The sequence below is a fragment of the Microtus ochrogaster genome, linkage group LG2 (genome assembly GCF_000317375.1).
Source record: "Microtus ochrogaster isolate Prairie Vole_2 linkage group LG2, MicOch1.0, whole genome shotgun sequence".
Classification (NCBI taxonomy): domain Eukaryota; kingdom Metazoa; phylum Chordata; class Mammalia; order Rodentia; family Cricetidae; genus Microtus; species Microtus ochrogaster.
In genome coordinates, this window is record NC_022028.1 from 3,200,127 (window position 1) to 3,207,461 (window position 7,335).

A 7,335-nucleotide genomic window follows, 5' to 3' on the forward strand; every position below is an offset into this window, starting at 1 on the left:
GCTGGGATTAAAGGCATGCACCACCATCACCCAGTTGTGCATAAGTTTTTAAGTCTACCCTTTCCCCAGTACCTCCCATCCTTCCAGCACGCCACGACGGCTAAAAACAGCAAATACAATTTGTCTAAATGAAGCATCTACGTTGAAGTGGCTTCCGCGAAGCCAGCAAGCTCACCTTGACCGTGGTAGTGGATGGCTGTGTTGGGGGCCTGGCTCTGGGGGCTTCTCCTGCGGCTGGCCAGTCATGCTGTTCTCATGCTGCTGGGCAGGCGGAATAAGAGACCTGGGTCTGAGGGAAAAGGAGAAGGCAGGGTCATTTTCTCATCATCCAACAGAGGCCACTGGTCCAGAGCCCGAGGTGTTCCAGAGGCTTCCTGTATCCTCCCATGCACTGGGGGAACAACAGGTCTTTGCCAAGCTGTGCAATGTGTCCAGAGGACCCCGAGGAAGAGGCCGCTAGGATGACTTAGACGAGGTCCCCAAAATAGCAAGGGAGTTAACGGGGAGCTGTGGAGTATGGGACGGTGCTCCTTACAGTGCTCCTCATGCCTCACGTCTGCGGTGAGCTCCAAGCACTGTGATGTAGTACTTCTGTTGGCTACAGGTGCCGGGACACGGTATTTCTCCTACTGCTTGTAACAAAAATCTCTTTGTTTTGCATTTTAATTGCTCAGCAATTGACAAATATTTTTCTGATATATAATACAAATTCAGTGCTGGAGAAACGGAAAGATACTCAAAGACAAAGCTTTTTTTTTTTTAATTACTCAATGTAGCAGATTATTGTCAAGTGGATGCGGGGGTCCCTAGGCGCCTACTCTCAGTTTCTGTCTTCCCACATGGACTGAAGCAGGAGCACTGTACTGGGTGAGCCCCATTCTTGGATTATAGTTGGGGAGCACAGCTATGGTGTGGACACCCATGTGCTAATGATCCTCCCAGCCACCCACCGAGGGTTTGGCTGGGGTCTTGGTTCAGAGGAGTGGGAGGGGCTGGACATAAGAGTAATTTCAAAGTCTTCCCCAGGACAACAGAAAGGTAACTCTGAGGAACCACAGCGTGGACTTTGGAAAGTGGCTTTGGAAAGGAGCTAAGTATTGTCACCACGTGCCACGATCCGGAAATGAGCAGCAAGTTCACCTGCCCTGAGCCTCCTAGTGATACATTCACCTTTCCAGTCCAGGCTCTAGCTGCCTCTCTGAGTCAGAACAACAAGACCGCCATTAACACTGACAGAAGGCACTTCATTTTCAAAATACTAAGAGGGCCACTAGTGTTCATTTCACTTGATGGTATAAAAATGACCCCACATGTATGTGTGTGAGCACATGTGGAGGCATCCTTGACTGCTCATTTCCTCCCTGGACAGGATTTTCAGGTGAGCACGGAGCTCACCGTGGACCCATCGCGACATGGACCCCGTCTCTGTGTTGGAACTGCACACAGGTTGTCCCGCTCACACAGCACTTAGGAGTCCTAGGGATTCAAACTCCCGATCCTCGTGCCTGTGTGGCAAGCTCTTCAACTACAGAGTCACCACCTCAAAAAAACAACTGGAGGGAAAACAACAACAAACAAAACCAACCAGGAGTTCGGGCTCCTCTCACATGGTGGTCACACCGTTTGCGACTTACGTGGCAAGAGACTGGACACTCAGGTCTGGCTCCATGTATGCATGCGCATACATGGAGGCGAACACAAAATAATACATACAGTACACACAAAATTAAAATAAACAAGTCTTTAAAAAATTAAAACCAGATATATCCATTAGGTTTGTATGCCTGCGTGTGTACACGCTCACGAGGGTTTGAAGGAGTCACAGTGGCTGTGGCAGGCAGAGGACAGCTTCCAGAAACTGGTTCTCTCCTTCCACTGTGTGGGGCCTAGGGAGCACCTTTACCTGACCAGCCCTCTTGATTAAAGAAAAAAAAAAATCAAGAAACCCTTTGTTAGCATGTCAGCTTTAAAAAGGGGAGAGAGGGGGAAAAAGCCTTCCATGCCTGCTGCCTTCATGATTGCCCTGTGCCCAAGGGAGGCATTCCAAGCCATTCTCTCCCATCTCGATATTCAAGAGCAAATGCTCTGAGCTTCTGTGTCTCCCCCTCCCCGCTGTGTCTCTGCTTTTAAGTAATTCTTATTTTAAACTTTAGAAACAGCTAGCCCTGAAGAAGAAAATTTCCCCTTTCAAAGGCTTGTTTTCTTTTTCATGCAAACACACACACACACACACACACACACACACACACACCCCTAACCTAAACCTAAAGCATCTGCAATTTTGGAGTTGGCTGCTCACAAAATTCTATCAAGAAGATCGTCGTAAACATTCCCATGGCAACGGAAGTTTTCTGAAGGATGTCTGTACCATGCCAGAGATGGTACATCATTAAGTCTGAACATCGGCAGAGAGAAGGTTCTGGGGAAGACGTGTTTGTGTACAAAAAGTTAATACAGCTATTGGCATCTGAATAGCAGACCTTATGGAGAGCCAAGAGATGGTGGCGGGGAGTGGGAAAAGGCTCCCCTGTGGACCACGAGTCCTTGGAAGGGCTTGTCTCTCCAGGATGCCTTGAACCCAGACCAGCAACTAGGATTGTCATCTACTGTACATCAGCTTGGGTATCCCTCTAGCTCCCTAACGAGCCTTAAGAGAGACACAGACAGCTAGCTATGGGCTGGGGAGACTTGAAAATGCCTGTTGCCAAGGTTCTCTGGTATCTGTACACACATGTACACACGTTTACACACTCACACTAGCAAGTACATATTCCATATACAGAACAGCACACACACACACACACACACGCACCCCATACAGCACACATGTACCCCACCCATTTAAAAAAGCTTCCAAGACCAGATAATTACAAGATGAAATTATCGGCTGGAATGAAGGGAAGGAAAATTAAATTAACTAGCGCAGTCCACTCAAGCATCCATGCCTCCATCAGTTGTACTGTGCAGTAACGAGAGCCTGGCAACAAACACACGGATCACGTGAGCAGCTCTGGCCTGACTTCCGGGAGCTTACAGTCTGGTTGGTGTCAACTGACTAGGAGTTAGGAACAACCCTGAAGGTGGTGACCTGGAGAAGCGTGGCCGCTACAACACTAGACCAGCACAGAGAAGGCTGGCAGTGCATCCCAAGGGAATTAGCCTTGAAAACCGGCCCAGTGGAGCCAAGGAAGGCGCAGAGGACCGGTGCTGCAGTGTGGCCCTGGGTTCGGTCTGCAGCGTGAAGGAGCGCGGCTTCTTCCCCGTGTAAGCCTGGCTTTGTCCCTTGTGTTCTAATCCCTGTGTCATCAAACAGGCATTCAAGCTGTGTGATTTTTGTTCTTTCTTTGTAATTGGTTCCACCAGGTTACCTGGAGAAACCAGGAACTATATACATCACTGCAAACTCCCCCTCCTCCTAAGCTGGCACGAAGTATCCAAAATCGGGGCCCTTTGCCCTCTCCCAAAGATCCAGGCATTAGATGTCCTGAGTGTGGTAGTCCTGCTCTTTCTCCAACACCCATCTTGGCTAGCTTCAATCTGGCCAATGGTAAACTTAGCTGGACAGCGCTGGGTGTGTAGGCCAGCGGGGTCAGGAGGTAAACCTGGGGGTGTAACCCGATGCTAATCACCTCTGACACAAGGCCCTAGGTTCAGTACTCAGGAAAGCAAAAAGTTAGGGCTGCAGGAGGCTCGTGTGTCTGTCAGGAGGAGACCCTGACTCATGTATAGACCATGAGTGGTCAGGCTAAGAAGATCTAGCTCCAGTTTGGCCTTGCCTCTCACTGGCCACACAGCATTGTTCCAGGGAGAGAGAGAAAGAGAGACAGAGACAGAGACAGAGACAGGAAGTCCCACCCACAGGGGTCTCATGAATCAGGTCTACACTAAGCACACTTCCTGTACCCAACAGGCCCTGGCAAATGGGACAGCCATTACTGTGGGGACAGCCATGATTCTCCCTCAATGTGAAAATCAAGAGAAATCTACAAAGACTGCTCAGTCAGGTCTTGCCCAGCTGCGCAAGGCTGGAGGTCAGTCGCTGTAACTGACTGACAGTCCCAGCGATGCATGGGTTTTTGGTCAGTCTTCAAGGATTCACGACTACCGTACTGGATTCCAGAGTAATACAGTTACCTGGGGACTGCACCCAGAGCCTTGGGGCTGGGGAGCCAGGCACTAGCTCTAGCCCCAGACGCATCACAGACATGGGTGATAGGGCTCACAGGAGCGATGGAGAGATGGCTTGGTCAACAAGGAACTTCTGTGTGAGCAAGAGGACCCATGGGACAAAATGGTGTGATGTGGCTTGAGCCTGTCATCACAGTGATGGAAAGACGGAGGCAGGAGGATCTCTGGGCTCACTGGTCAGCCAGTCTAGCCGAATGGTACAAGCCCCAGGAAGAGAGAGGCCCAACTTCAAAGCAAACAGATAAAAAATGCAACCAACACAGCAAATGAGATGGTGGCACCTGAGGAGGCTGGCACTTGAGGCTGTCCCCTGGCTTCCACACACATGCCCACACCCACGCATGCAAAACCTTGCACACCCCTGAATCACTACTGAGGTCACTAGGACACAAGCATAGAAACCAAGGCCTGGTGATTGCCCAAGTCCACAAAGCTGAATGGCCGAGTCCAGGCAGGAGCCACTGCATTCTTCCTCTGCCCCACTGCCATCCCTCCTCCTGTGACAGAAACCGGACTGAGCCCTTCCCATGTGATCATCAGGGGAACTCTCTGGAAGGAGGCATGCCTTCTCAAGGACACATGGCCAACAAGAGGCCACTAGCAAAGCCAGATCCCCCGGGGCATTCATCCTCCGCCTGAGCCTCCATTTCCCTCCCACAAATGAAGGTGACAATGTTGGCTCACACACCACACAGCTTTTAGAATCACGGAGCAATGAAGATTAAGGTTAAAAAATCCTTTCACTGCACTGATAGGGGTGTGTGTATGTGCACGCACGTTTATGCGTATGTGCACATGTGTGCATGTGTGCTCAGGCGCATGTGTGATGATGCTTCGGCAAGGCTGAGGGGACAACTATGGGGAGCTGGCTCTCTCCTTCCCTGGGTCCTGGGGGTTGAGCTCAGGTTGTCAGGCGTGGTGACAAGTGCTTTCACCTGTTGAGCCATCTTGCCTGTCCCAAGATGGAGACTTGAGGGGACACATACAGACGTGAACACTTTACAGTGAGCGCCTGGAAGCCTAAGTAAAGGGTTACTCCCTTCAGTCTGATGGCAGCTGAAATGGAAGGGACAGGCAGGGGTGGGGGTCTGCCACGGAAGGAAGGGACAAAGGATACAGCCCATGGGACTTCCCAGACTGGAAGCTGGACCAAATGAAGTGTGGAAAATTCCCTCCTCGCCACCCACAGTATGCTAGAAATTGGCACAGGTGGGAGAGGGGGAAGGTGGGGGGAGAAGAAAGGAGGCAAGGAAGAGAAAGAGAAAGAGGAGGAGGAGGGGAGGAAGAGGAGAAAGAGGGGAGGGGGAGGAGGAGGAGGAGGAGGAGGGATGTAGTGAGGCCCAGGTTCCACAGAACACCCCAGAGGCAGTACCACGCCATCAGCTCCGTGTTCTCTGATCATGATGGGCTCTGAACTTACCCAGGGCACCAAGCCTTTGGCCTACGAAGGAATTATCTAGGTTAACTGGGGTGAGAGTCACCCTGAGTGGAGGCGGCATCACCCATGGGCTGGAGTCTGAGACTCTGAAAAAGGAAGGAGCGGCTGAGCACCGATAGTGTGCTGTCTGCTCCTTAACTGCAGATGCGATGTGACCAGACGCTCATGTTCCTGTCACCACACAAACGCCTACATCCCTGAACTGCAGTTCCGAGGAAACATCCTTCCTTCAGTCTTCCCTGGGACGCTATAACCACACCTGAGACACCATTCATTCCGACACACCAGCTCCCCTCAGCGGAGACTGCGTTTCTTTATTAAGTTCATTTATTTACTGTGTGTGCCTGTGTCTATGGTATAAGTCAGTGTTATCCTTTCACCAACTGGACCTGGGGATGGACTCAGGTCAGCAGGCAGCCAGTGCCTGTATCCGATGAGCCATCTTGCCAACCCCCAAAGAACTTTCAAGAAACAACCAGAAGTGCATTACATATGGAGACAATCTTAGCCTTTCTCCAAACAGCTCTCCTTTTTTTTGGATGCCTCACCCCACCCCACAGAGGCTGCAAAAAGGATGCTTTCCATGCCCTGGAGGTGAGGAACCCCCCCCCCCCACCAAGTCCATCATGAGATACAGGCAGGTCATCCAGTCATCCTGCATGTCCATATCTACACTGGAGGGAGGTCAGCCCCTGCCATCCCCACTCCTTATCCACAGCTCTGACCACATTGTCTTTTGAGTCTTTGGAGAGTCCAAGCGCCTTTGCTATCCCTGGGCCTTCACAGATGCCGGCTCCACTGCCTGAGACGCCTTGCCCAGCTTCCCCTGTATTGATGTCTACTGCCGATCCTAGTTAGAACTTCAGTGGCCCAGCTCAAATCCTCCAGAAGATTAACACGGTCACCACCAATTAACTGATAAGGAGTTGGGCACCCCATCCAATCTGTACGTTCTGCAGCATGGCCTTCATCTGTTTTCCCACCATGTGTCTAGTGGTCTGTCTACCATGGTAGCTCTCAGTCCTGACTGCACACCAAAAGCAGCCAGGCAGCTTCAAAACCCAAGCCTACTGGATCACAGTGCTGAGGGCTGAGAGCATAGGCCAGTCAGTAGAGTGCTCGCCGGACATGCACAAAGCCCTGGGTTCCATCCCCCGTACCACATAAACCAGGTGTAGTGGTGTACGCCCGCCATCCCAGCACTTGGGAGGTGGGGACAGAAGTTCAAAGTCATCCTCAGCTACATGGAGAGTTCCAGGCAGTCTGGGCTGCACAAGAGATGCTGTCATGAATGAATGAATGAATGAATGAATAAGTAAGTAGAATGTTGGAAACTGTCCAGGTGTTTGAAGTAAGTGGCCAACCCTGAGACCAACTGCTTTAAGGAAGAGGCCCTTCTTATGCCTTAGAGCAAGCCTGATGAGAGCTCCCCAGGGCCCTACTCCCTCTGGGTGTTAATAGAGTTGACCATATAAGTGCTGAGGCCAATGAGATAGCTAAGGAGGAAGTAAAGTCCAATGACCTCAATTCAATCTTTGCCACCTACATTGAGGTAGAAGGAGAGAACTGACTCCTGAAAGTGGTTGTCCTCTGACCGCCACATAGGTGCCAAGGTCTACACAATACACACACACAGACACACACACATAACACACATACCTACTCACAGACACACAACATACACACCTACACACAGACACACACACACC

At 50.9% G+C, this 7,335-nt stretch overlaps 1 protein-coding gene across 1 annotated transcript in view; it reads right to left on the reverse strand.

Annotated features, from left to right (window-relative positions):
* Nucleotides 1–7,335, reverse strand: part of Trerf1 (transcriptional regulating factor 1) — a 221,665-nt gene that overhangs the window by 70,247 nt on the left and 144,083 nt on the right. Inside the window, exon 4 of the mRNA XM_026785599.1 lies at nt 176–289. The gene's annotated coding sequence lies outside the window, so the exon portion shown is untranslated. The remainder of the gene's footprint in view (nt 1–175; nt 290–7,335) is intronic.